This window comes from Pinus tabuliformis, chromosome 2_2 (genome assembly GCF_031772625.1).
Source record: "Pinus tabuliformis cultivar Carrire ecotype Pingquan chromosome 2_2, CPIR1, whole genome shotgun sequence".
In the NCBI taxonomy this organism is placed as follows: Eukaryota; Viridiplantae; Streptophyta; class Pinopsida; order Pinales; family Pinaceae; genus Pinus; species Pinus tabuliformis.
In genome coordinates, this window is record NC_142300.1 from 135,985,689 (window position 1) to 135,999,213 (window position 13,525).

A 13,525-nucleotide genomic window follows, 5' to 3' on the forward strand; every position below is an offset into this window, starting at 1 on the left:
TCGTACGCCCCTTTTTGCAATACTCTCTTTACAATGTAAGGGCCTAGCCACATGGGTTCGAGTTTGCTTGCCCCCAGCTTGTCATTTGCTTGGTCGTATAGCAGGACAAGGTCTCCCTCAACAAAGGAACGAGGATGAATGGTATGGTCAAAATGAGTTTTGACTCTTTTCTTTTGAGCTTCGATGGCTAGGGAGGCTAAACGACAGGTCTCGTCTAACCGTTCTAGATAAAGAAGTTGTTCCTCTACCGGAGTAGTGTTGGGAAGCAACTCGAAGGCTATTTTCAACGAAGGAATTTCACATTCTATAGAAAGGGTAGCCTCTAGTCCGTAAACTAGTTGAAATGGAGTGAAACCGGTGGCGTCCTTCACAGAGGTTTGGTAGGCTCACAAGGCAGGAAACAACATCAGATGTCAATTAGACTTATGCATGTCAACAGTACGTTGAAGCATCGTAACCAAAATCTTGTTCACGGCTTCAACCTGGCCGTTAGACTGAGGATAGTACGGGGTCGAACTATCATGCCGTAAGCCTAGTTGGGTTGTCAGTTCAGTCATCATGTGATTATGGAAATGCTTTCCATGATCTTTGACGATGTCCTGTGGAACTCCAAACTGCGTAATAACATGATTGAACAAAAACTGCGCCGTTGTATGACCGTCTTCAGTTAATGTGGGCATCGCCTCGGCCCATTTTGTAAAGTAATCGACGACAACGATAATAAACCCATGCCCCCCGGCCGAGCGAGGCTTACATGTTGTATAATCAATGCCCCATTTTGAAAAAGGGCCTAGGGTCACTATAGGGTGCAGCGGGGCCGGTGGCGCGCGCATCTTCCACTGGTATATCTGGCATGCATGACATGAGCGGACAGCAAGAATGCAATCCTTAAAAATGGAGGGCCAGAAATAGCCAGCGCGAAGGATTTTTTGAGTTGTGGCATATCCGGACATATGGCCACCACAGGCGCCAGAGTGGCAGTCATTCAGGACTTTCTCAGCCTCCTCGAGGGTAAGACATTGGCGAAGAACAGAGTCAACGCCGAGACGGTACAGGGTGTCCCCTATGATTCGATAGGGTTGAGATTGATGGCGGATCCACTGCCGAGCATCTTTGGATACAGTGGGGCGGAAAGAGGACGTTTGTAAATAAACGATAATATCCTCGTACCAGGGATCGAGGGTGTTGATCAGAAAAAGAGTTTCGTCCGGGATATGATCCTCCGAAAGAGAGGGTGCAGAAGCAGATGGAAAAGAACAGAGTAATTCAGCAAAGACCAGAGACTTCTTAGACTTGGCAGCAGTAAACACCAAGTCAAACTCTTGGAGGATTACGATCCATTTCGAGTATTTTCCCCCCAGCAACTAACATGACAAAATGTACGTCATCGGGTTGCGGTCAGAAATCACGGTCATGGTGCGCAACAGGATATAATGCCGAAAACGTTGGATGGCGCACACAGCGGCCAATGCCAACTTCTTAACGTAAGCATAGCGAGTTTCCATATCCAGGAGGTTGCGGTTGAGGTAATAGATAACGTGCTCATTGCCATCATCATCATCCTACACTAGAACCATGCCGATAATGGTATCGACAGCGGCCAGATAGAGAGTATAATCACGATGGTAGTTCGGAAGTCTTAATAGTGGAGCGGAAACAAGGAGACCCTTGAGACGCTCGAAAGACTCCTGGGCGTTAGCATCCCAATGAAAGGGTGTGTCTCGCTTCAACAACCATGTGAAACCCTTAGCCACCTCGGCATAATTCAGAATGAATCGTCTAAGGAAATTTGCTTTGCCCTGCAAACTCTGCAACTACTGCAAAGAAGCAGGTGGAGGAAGATTCAGAATGGCCTCGACTTTGAGGGGATCCAGACGGATTCCTTCTCGGGAGACGATAAACCCGAGTAGTTGGCCTGATTCAACGCAGAAGACACATTTATGAGGATTGAGCCGAATACGGTAGTGTCGACAGCGGAGAAAGATTTCGCAAAGATGGGAAGGATGGTCCTGACACTTGACTGAATGAGCTGGAAGATCATCCAGGTACGGCTGTACAATGTGACGAATGTCATGAAAGGCATAGGACATTGCACGTTGAAAGGTAGCGCTGGCGTTCTTTAAACCGAAAGGGAGCTTCTTATAGGCAAAAGTGCCCCAAGGACAGATAAAAGCCGTCTTATGTTGATCAGCGGGCGCAATGTTGATCTGGTTATATCCAGAAAATCCGTCCATAAATGAGTAAATTTCGCTTCCTGCACACTCATCAATGAGCTGATCGATGAAGGGTGTAGGGAAGTTATCCTTAGGACAGGCGCGATTGATATCACGGTAATCAACACAGACTCGAATAGTGCCCTGTTTTTTGTTCATAGGGACTATATTAGAAACCCAATCCGTCAGTGGAATGGGGTAAATGAAACCAGCCTTGAGAAGCTTTTCGACTTCTGCTTTGATGGCTGCGCCTTTCGGGGGTGCACAGGGTGTAGGCGCTGACGAACAGGCTTAGCACCTGGATACGTAGGTATCTCATGCACCACTATACTAGGGTCAATGCCGGGCATCTCCTCGTAGGACCAAGGAAAGACATCACGAAATTCGCGAAATAGGTCAGTGTAAAGTTGAACTTCCTCTGGAGTGCAAGTGACTCCAATGTAAATGTGCTCGACAATCCCTGATTTGACAGAGATGTCGATGGGTTGGGTTTGTGTAATGTTTCCCATATTTCCCTCAGAAGACACTTGGTAGATTTGGATACGTGTTTGAAGGGGCGAGGATGGGATACACGAAGCAAACCGTTCGAGACATGTGATCATTTCCTGATGGGCAGGGAGAAACGAGGAACGATGGTGATGATCTAACCAGGGGAGCTCCTCTAGAGACATGGTCTCTATGATGGCTTCATCGGAAGGAAATATTTCCTTTAATGGATCCGAAGTAGCATCATCTCCAAGCCAAGGGAAATGAACATACGAATCGGGAACACCGCTCAGAAGAGAAGGTTCGGGAGGGGGAGCCGATGCAGCAACGATTTCGACGTAGTTGAGCTCGGTAGGACTCAACGACATCATATCACCCCAGGATTCTATCTAATTGGCAGGAGGAAGGACCCACGGATCAGAACGCACGGAAATCATGTTAATAGGGGCAAGATTTGGAGGTGGAAGGGGAAAGACACCCATAAGAGCGGGATCCTTAAAGACTCCGGCTCCCACACTCTCGAATGATTTAGAGGTATGCTCCACGAATGGCACATTACCTTCAAAAGAAGAGGCGAAGAAGGAGAGCTGGTCCACCGTGACAATCTTCCCTTGATGAGGGAAACGAATGACACGGAAAAGGGAGGAAGCCACGGCTTGCATGGCGTATGTCCAGCTACGTCCGAGGAGGAGGTTTTAGGTAAGATTAGCGTCGACAACTTCGACCTCCACTTCTACCGTCTTCCCTTCTAAGGAGATGGGCAAGCGTTGGAGGATACCATAAGGGCGGGACTCTCTTCCATCAAAGGCTTCTAACGTCGTAGGAGACTGGCTCAATGTTGGAGAACCAATAGCTTTCCAGCAAGCAACAGACATGATGCAAGTTGAGGCACCTTCATCAATGACTGTACGATGAATCGTTTTACCGTTGATGATGACCTGTATAAGGAAAGCGATTTGGTGAGGCAGTCTCGGCGTATAGCCCTTGAGATCAAAAGAAATCAGATCCAAGTCAGTCGGGTCTATGCCACCGATGGCCGATATCAAGGACTTCCTCTGGGAGGGGCAGCTCTGGAGGACTTCTAGAGCGGACATAGCAGACGGAGCCTGGGCTAAGTCCTCAACAATGCTGTAGTGCTGAGCAGCACGAGCATTCGGGTTGTAAGAAGACTTCCAGAGTACACCTTTTGGAGGGGGTCGGATCGTCGTCTCAGTGCTAGGTCGTTCGATGTGGAGTGGACCAGAACTGGACGGAGGAGCGCTGGAGGGGACCTCCGGCTCTTTCCCGACATGAGATGGATATTCTTTCGCTTGAGTAGTGACATGGATGGGATTCATCCCAGCCATGAAGACTTGAGAGCCGAATGAAGAAGAGGGTTGCGATGGATCTGCCACCATTTGAGTTTGCTGTGAAGGGAAAGGTTCTTTAAGCACAGTAGGAGTCCCAGGAGCACCCTTTAATAATCGACTAACCTCGGACCACCTAGGGCAGTCTTTAGTGTATTGATCCTCATCACAGATAAGACAAGGATACTTAGGTTTCCGTTTGGGTCCTTCCTCGGGTGGAGTTTTAGGGGAGTCCTGTTTGGGTTGTTCGGATTTATTCTTGGCTTTCCCTTTATTTTTCCCTTTCGAGGATTTATCCGCCGTGGTGGACTGAACGGCGTTTGCCTTGGAGGTACTTCCAGAATTAGATTGACCCTGAGAATTGTTTCCATTAGAAGCATTTTTTTTTTGCTTCCCAGGGTTCGCGGATGATTTCTTTGAAGACGCGTTTACAGAGCCAATAACACCGTCAATAGATGGTTTTGGCGGAAATTTGGATGTTCTGGGTCTCGGGGCGTCTGGAAAATAATCATATAAAGTGCCTGACTGAGAATATACCAAGTCAAGGTACTGAGCACGCGCGATAGCTTACTCTTCAGTTACACAAGCTCCCATGGCGATGTCTCGTGCAATTGCAAGGACAAAGGAAGTCGTGAACCAATCTGTCAGGAGCTGATCAGGAATCCAAAATTTGATCAAGCGACGACGTCGTCTCCATTCATGTATATGATTGGATATATGCATGGTCGTGTCCTGTTTGAGAGACGTAAGGAGATGTGTCCCTGTCTCATACCGAATGGGTAACTGAAAATGAGTTAGGAATGCCATAGCCAGCGAGTTGAAATCTTGAAATGTTCCGTGATTCAACTCAATATACCACTTAGCGGCCGAGCCGGTGAGAGTCCTTTGGAAGAGGCAGAGCCGGATGGAGTCATCAAGCCATGAGTTGGATGAGCACCAAAGGTGATAGGTCATGACATGGGCTTGAGGGTCCTCACCAGCTTTGCCATCGAATTTCGGGCAATCACCAGGTATCTTAGTTGGAACTGGTGGCCAATATGGATTATGAAGAATGGGATCATTCGTCAACTTGGACACATCTGGAAGTTCCAACGTCGCTAAGAAAGGCAACTGAGGATTAAAGGAAATTTGTGGTTGTGGAAGAGAGGTAGTACCAGGGTTCCAACCAGGTGGTGGTTGCCCCCATGGACTTTGTCCGGACGGGCCTGGCCCATAAGGGTTTTTCGCATAGGGATTTTGCCCATAGGGGTTCTGTCCATAAGGATTTCGTCCATAAGCAGACAGTTGACCCTGGGTCTGCCCCCCAGCACCCCATAGATTAGCAACTTGTCCTGCAGGTGCAACGTACTGTTGCTGATAATTCTGGTAAGGAGTGACCTGCATTTGTTGATAATTTTGATAAGGGGTAAATTGAGTTTTCCCCTGGGGTTGCTGGTAGCCATACGCTTGCTGAGCTCCATACTGAGCCTGATAAGAAGGTTGCGCTTGGTAAGAATGTTGGGGTCGTGGCCCACCTTGCATTTGATAACCAATTTGAGTCTGGGGCCCAGAAGGATGTCCTTGAACAGGTTGAGCTTGGACCATCTGGCCAGAAGGTTGGCCGGGTTGGGCTTGGGATGGACCTGTTTGCCCAGAAGGATGTGTTTGCTGGGTACCAGGTTGTCCTTGTGCAACCAAGGGTTGTCCTTGTGGAACAGATGGTTGAGCGGGCTAGACGACCGGTTGACCTTGAGGTTGGCCAGCCTGTCCAGAAGGATGACTAAGCTGGGCAGTGGGTTGGCCTTGCTGTGTGTAAGGCTGCCCCCCTTGCCCAGAAGTGTACCCCTGTTGGACTGTCGGTTGACCTTGTGGAATATAAGTTTTTCCAGCTTGTCCAGAGGGATAACCCTGTTGGATACCAGGTTGGCCTTGTTGGATGTAAGGTTGTCCTGGTTGTCCAGACGGGTAACCTTGCTGGGTACCAGGTTGCCCCGAATAACCAGAAGGTTGATTCAGATAGGTAAAATATGGACCACCAGCGGCCGAAGGTTGTCCCTGATAGGGTTTTCCTTGTGGGCCCCCAGATTGTCTTGGGTAAGATTGGCCATAATATTACTGCCCTTGGGGGGTTTGCACATAAGATGGCTGGCCTTGGTTAGGCGGTCCTTGAAGCTGTGCAGGCATTGCTTGGCCTCCATGGAAAGAGTTGGTACCAGGGTTCCAAGCAATGGATAATGGTACCGAAACCTCAACAAAAGGTTGAGTAGGCAAGGGTTGAGAAAGTTGAAGGTATTAACCAGTAGAATCGTAATAAAAGAGTGGACCATGTGTGTTCGGATCCTGAATAGCTTGTCCATAGGCATCATATGGCTCCCCTCCTGGAACGGGACCAGAAGAGGGTGGAGCACTTTGTGCAGGGTGAACAACTTTAGGTGAGAGTGCCGGCTGGCCATTACTCACTTGACCGTGAGGGGGACCAGCACCAGTGTTCAAGGCTGAAGACGCTGTTACAGCACTAACAACTGGAGTTGAATGCGCTACACAAACAGTTGGATTTGTCGGAACTGAAGTGACAGGTGTAGTGTGGACTTGTGAAACAAAAGATCCCGTGGTGGGAGTGATATGGGTATCCCACATAGTCGAAGCAGGGATCCTGGCACTTACTCTATCCCTCAACGACTGGTAGCGTGGGGGGAGCAGAATGGGAGTGTCGATATTCGACAAAACAGGTGTCTCACTCACTCTAGGAGATGTCTCATCCATGTGAGAGGTAGACATTGGAGACGAAACACCAGGGGGGGTAAAAGGAATATCGTCCTCTTCAGGCTCCCAGATGGGGTTCCAATGAATTTCGTAACCTTCGTCGTCAGGAGCACGAGATTTGATCGGTTGGATACTCGGGATAATAGGAAGAGTATCACTTACAACTGGTACCTTAGGAGCAATGGAAGACGAAGACCCTTGATCACTTGGAACAGGAGTCGACGGTTCAGCCAGGATGACAAACTTCAAACAAGACCTAAGGGAGTCTAACGATAAAGGACCCTACTCAAAATAACGCACACAAGATCTAACCAGGTAATGTTTATCATGGCCAAATAAATTTTAAGACGCAAGGACACAACTTGACCTTTTCATGTTTTAAGAGTCGAGAAAAGGACAAAAAGGTGACTCTAGTCGCCTTCAAATGTTTTGTGAGCCCAAAGTGACAAACTGCTCAAGTGAGCCTTTTCTTTTAAGGAGTCTGAAAAGGATCAAAAGTGACTACTCTGGAGAGACTAGGCAAAGGGTTTACCAAACAAATCCGTAAAACTGCATATACACCTTGGCAATAATATGAAAACCAAGGACTTCCCGTACGACAGTCAATCTTCCCGAATGTTGTGTTCGGTGCGTTACGGCTTGTAAGGCGGCAGACACGGCTTCCTGTGGATAAAGGATGATAACCTAGCGGGGTCTCCCCTATATACGCGACGGTACGTGGGAGCTCAAGTCCGTGCTAGACCACTATCGAGTCACAAAAGGAGGAATCACCCAACCGTAATGTGAAACAACAGTGACTAGGTTTAACGACGCCGGAGCACGTCTCTAGCCTAGACCTCTAATTAGTGAGCATTATGTTCCAATGTGTTTTTAAGTTCATTCAGTTCATTTTATGGTTGATCTTTAGTTAAGTTTCAATTTCCAGGTCCTACCGTATGTAATCTCTCACAACTCCCTAAATGCAAGCTATATGCCAAAAAATATCATTTCGTTCGATGAATACTAACTACGAGAGCGTTGAGAATTTTTCAAACAAAATGACCACAATCAAGAAGCACTCTAATGCATCTAATGACAAATAAACGAAACTTTTCTTTTTTTTAAATCACAAAATGAATGAAAAGCTTCTAATTTCAATTAACTAATGCAACGCAAAAGAGATTATTCGTTTTTCTTTTCAATGGCAAAGTGCACTAAACAAATTTTGAGAGATAGTAACACCGAGCAAAAGATCAATTTCACTCAATGAGAACACAATCGAATCCCCAAAACACAAAAACAGTCCTTCAAACCAAGAAGAAAGCACAAAGACCTCTATGAGCTATGTGATCTAAGCCCAAACGAAGCCAAGCGAAACCCAAGCGAAAATAAACAAATCACTTGAAAAAAAGGCTTTGACAACTACCAAGCAAATGCAAAAAGTAATCACAAAGTCGACTGGACGATCAAAGAACCCAAGACTCCTACGGAAGGCTCGATGCACAAAGCCACTAGATGCCCTAGGGCTAAAAAGTGTAATCGATAGAAAAAGGCAAACACCCTAAGGACGAAGGTCCAAAACCAGTTAAAAATAGGATTAAACACACTCCAGTAATTGAAAAAGACGCGGCAAAATACAAATCCAAGCTCAGAGGGCTTGAAGACAAGTGAACTGGAAAAGTTGACAAGCCTGGCGCGACTGTCAGGCTGCAACTCGCTCTTTTATGGGATTTGCGCGGGTTGTTTTTGAGCAACTTGTGCCAATTGGCGTGATTGTAAGGCTAAAAATCGCGCTAATCAAGTTTGCTAAGTCAAAAACAAAAGCAAGCAACTCAGGGCTTGAAGACAGTATCTAGGCAAACCAGGAAGCAAGAAACAGCAAGAAATCCAACCCAGAAAGCTATCTAAGCAATCAAAGCAAGAAAAACCAAAGAGACAAGACAAACTCCAAGTTTTTTAGTCCGTAAACCAAACCGGAGATTGACTGAAGTGGCATTGATCTACTTCGCTAATGCAAAGCAATAGCGTTTCGAAGGCTACCTGGCCGTACTTCAGGCTCCGTCTAAAGTTTACAAATCAAACAACAAGATCTCCCCAGTGGAGTCGCCAAATTGTTGTGGAGGTAAATCCTCTCTGTGGACAGAGACGATCCCTACTAGCCCAGACCGGGTCTAGCAACAATCACACAATGCTATCACGCAAGTTCCTAATTTCAAATACAAAGTAGATGGTGAGAACCTACTTGGATTCCAACGCTAGTGTTCGTAGAAGAGATGTCGCCCTCGTTCCTTTGCTTTGGCCAGTCACGATCCCCACGATCTCCGTGATTGGACACCTGCACATGCAAAGAACAACACGAAAACAAGCATAAAATCTAGTAGATGCAATTATATATCAGTCAGAAAAGATATAACTCAACATCAAACATAAGACAATGACAGTGGAACCATAATGATAGTCATCTATTATTAATAAGTAACAAAGGAGAATACAACTATTGTTCTGACGTCAAATCCTCCTTTGGCTGGGTAGTCAGCTACACAAGTCTTGCAAAGCTTGTTGGGATGAGGAACAAGCCTCTCTCTCTTTGGGTGACAAGAATCTCCTTACTTAGATTTGGCCTTATGGGTGCAAAGAAGGCTCTTGCAGCTTCAAACTCTCTATCACTATGCTAGAACTGGAGCTATTGTAACTATGACTATGACTAGCTTGCTCAAGGCATAGAGGTAAGCTTTTATAGATAGAGAAGAAAGAGATAGGATCAACCACATTATTCATGGGATTGGATTTATCACTAGGAAACTTCCATGAAAGGTGGCAAACCACTTTCCCTTCTGTGGAGATTCGAAGCCAAACCATCCTAGCTCAACATAGATTCAGTTGGTGAATGGGTTGAAGAAAACCTTCGGGAGTTTGTTGGTTAGAAACTTTACTCAATTCGGTTGGCGCGAGTGCGACTCTGAGACAGAGCGCCAATAGCGCGCCCTTTTTAGAGGATTTCCCTCATTGGCGCGGGCAGTGAACTGTGGACCCGCGCTAATGCAAAAAGAGTTGTTTTCATGGAGATTTTGCAGGAGATGTCTTCAGGGCAAATGAAGCTCATACTTAGAGGAATATGATGCAAGTGGTTTCAGGTCATGTCACTTCTCACAGGTCCCGGAATGAGTCCTCTAGTGTACGGGTGAGGGGTAAAAGGTACGGTGACAAACAGTGACAAATTGCTGTGTAACATGTAGGGTGGCCGATTTTCATCTTCTCTCCATCCCCACTCAGTAGCACATGAGCAGTGATGTTGGCCATCCTCGTCTTGGGAGGCATATATGAACAATTCCCCTTCCGCTCTCCAAGTTCTTGGAGTTCTATGGGTTGTTGGGGTGTGGCTCCCGGGCTCGTCCTGGTCCCTCGTGCCCATCCAAATGATACAAAGTGATAGGTTTTCTTTTCGTGTGAAAGGTGGGTTGGTAATTGAGTTGTTTTTTCAAGTTTTCCTGAAGAATGGCCTCAGGTCATTTATAGGGTGACCAATTTTCATCTTATCTCCATCCCCACTCAGTAACACATGAGTGGTAATGTTGGCCATGCTCGTTCTAGGAGGCATATGTGAACAATTCCCCTTATGCTCTCTAAGTTCTTGGAGTTTTATGGGCTATTGTGGTGTGGCTCCCGGGCTTGTCTTGGTCCCTCGTGCCCATCCAAATGATACAAGTGACAAGTTTTCTTTCCATGTGAAAGGTGGGTTGGTAATTGAGTTGTTTTTTCAGGCTTGCTTGAACGATGGCCTTGGGTCATTTGTAGGGTGGTTGATTTTCATCTTCTCTCCATCCCCACTCGGTAGCACATGAGTGGTAATGTTGGCCATGCTTGTCCCGGGAGGCATATGTGAACAATTCCCCTTCTACTCTCTAAGTTATTGGAGTTGTATGGGTTGTTGTGGTGTGGCTCCCTAGCTCGTCCTGGTCCCCTCGTGCCCATCCAAATGATACAAGTGACAGGTTTTCTTTTCATGTGAAAGGTGGGTTGGTAATTGAGTTGTTTTTTTAGGTTTTCCTGAAGAATGGCCTTGGGTCATTTGTAGGGTGGCTGATTTTCATCTTCTCTCCATCAATGTTGGCCATGCTCATCCCAGGAGGCATATGTGAACAATTCCCCTTCTGTTGTCCAAGTTCTTGGAGTTGTATGGGTTGTTGTGGTGTGGATCTTGAGTTCGTCCTAGTCCCTCGTGCCCATCCAAATGATATAAGTAATAGGTTTTCTTTTCGTGTGAAAGGTGGGTTGACAATTGAGCTGTTTTTTTGGGTTTTCCTAAAGGATGGCCTTGGGTCATTTGTAGGGTGGCCGATTTTCATCTTCTCTCCATCCCCACTCAGTAGCACATGAGTAGTAATGTTGGCCATGCTCATCCCGGGAGGCATATGTGAACAATTCCCCTTCTTCTCTCCAAGTTCTTGGAGTTGTATGGGCTATTGTGGTGTGGCTTCTGAGCTCGTCCTAGTCCCTCGTGCCCATCCAAATGATACAAGTGATAGGTTTTCTTTTCATGTGAAAGGTAGGTTGGTAATTGAGTTGTTTTTTTGAGTTTCCCTGAAGAATGGCTTTGGGTCATTTGTAGGGTGGCCGATTTTCATCTTCTCTCCATCCCCACTCAGCAGCACATTAGTAGTAATGTTGGCCATGCTCATCCTGGGAGGCATATGTGAAAATTTCCCCTTTTTCTCTCCAAGTTCTTGGAGTTGTTTGGGTTGTTGTGGTGTGGCTCTTGGGCTCGTCTTAGTCCATTGTGCCCATCCAAATTATACAAGTGACAAGTTTTCTTTCTGTGTGAAAGGTAGCTTGGTAATTGAGTTGTTTTTTTGGGCTTGCCTGAATGATGGGCTTGGGTCATTTGTAGGGTGGCCAATTTTCATCTTCTCTCCATCCCTACTTAGTAGCACATGAGCAGTAATGTTTCTCATGCTCGTCTTGGGAGGCATATGTGAAAAATTCCCCTTCTACTCTCTAATTTCTTGGAGTTGTATGGTTTTTTGTGGTGTGGCTCCCTGGCTCATCCTGGTCCCCTTGTGCCCATCCAAATGATACAAGATATAGGTTTTCTTTTTGTGTGAAACGGGGGTTGTAATTGAGTTGTTTTTTCAGGTTTTCCTGAACAACGACCTTGGGTTGTTTGTAGGGTGGCCGATTTTCATCTTCTCTCCATCCCCACTTGGTAACACACTAGCGGTAATGTTGGCCATGCTCGTCCCAGGAGGCATATTTGAACAATTCCCCTTCTGCTCTCTAAGTTCTTGGAGTTGTATTGGTTGTTGTGGTGTGGCTCCCTAGCTCATCCTGGTCCCCTTGTGCCCATCCAAATGATACAAGAGATAGTTTTTCTTTTCCTGTGAAAGGTTGGTTGGTAATTGAGTTGTATTTTGGGTTTTCCTAAACGATGGCCTTGAGTCGTTTGTAGGGTGGCCGATTTTCATCTTCTCTCCATCCCCAATCAATAGCACATGAGTGGTAATGTTGGCCATGCTCGTCCCAGGAGGCATATGTGAAAAATTCCCCTTCTGTTCTCTAAGTTCTTGGAGTTGTATGGGTTGTTGTGGTGTCACTACCTGGCTCGTCTTGGTCCCTCATGCCCATCCAAATGATACAAGTGATAGGTTTTCTTTGTGTGTGAAGATTGGGTTGGTAATTGAGTTGTTTTGTTGGGTTTGCCTAAACGATGGCCTTGGGTCATTTGTAGGGTGGCCAATTTCCATCTTCTCTCCATCCCCACTCAGTAGCCCATGAGCAGTAATGTTGGCCATGTTCATCCTTGTCCCTCTTTCCCTTCCAAACGATAAAAATTTTCAAGTTTGCTCGGCAATCCTTTGAGCCTTCGTTGTTGTGGTCCTAGATGGAAACCCCAAAACTCCATCGTGGCTATGTCGCTATCATGCCCCTCGGTTGTTGTGAATAGGAAATTTTGATTGGGCTCAGCAGCCATGTGTGTCTCCATTGAAATTGGCTCGTTATATTGTTCACCTCCTCCCTATTTGGTGAGGAGGGTTTTGCTTTTCGTGTGAAAGGTGGGTTGGTAATTGAGTTGGCTTTTCGGGTTTGCCTCAAGAATGGCCTTGGGTCATTTGTAGGGTGGCCGATTTTCATCTTCTCTCCATACCCACTCGGTAGCACATGAGCAGTAATCTTGGCCATGCTTGCCCTGGGCGACATATGTGAACAATTCCCCTTCTGCTCTAATTTATCAAAGTTATATGGGTTGTTGTGGTGTGGCTCCCTCTGATGGCTAGCCTCTTCATTGTTCAGTTGTTTATGGTGCCAGTTTCTTGTGCTTGTACTCTTTCTATGTTGGCATTGTCAGTTGAGATGCATACATTTAAGAGGAATGTGGAAGGGTTTTGGTTGTAAACCAATTACCTTCCCTCTTGCTTACTTTTTCCGTCGGGCGATGTGAGGCGTTGTTCTCCTTATTGTTAAGTTAAGGGTTGGAATTCCTTTCAAAGTGCACATAATCCATGGTTTCATTGGCTTTGAGGTTTTAATATATGTGTTGGCCCATATGTTTGATCGAGTGGTCAGCTTTTTCCTTGCATCTCGCGTGCGTGGTAGGATTTTGCGGTTGAAATGTTAAGTCACAATTTTTATGGGCATTTGTTGTTTCAATTATGTATGCGCTCATGGTCCAATGGGAAGGAGGCTTGTGAGGGTTGAGGGGCATTCCTAAGAGAGGTTGTGGGCTCAGTTGGTCTTGTTTTATTTCCTTCCATTTCCTTTGCA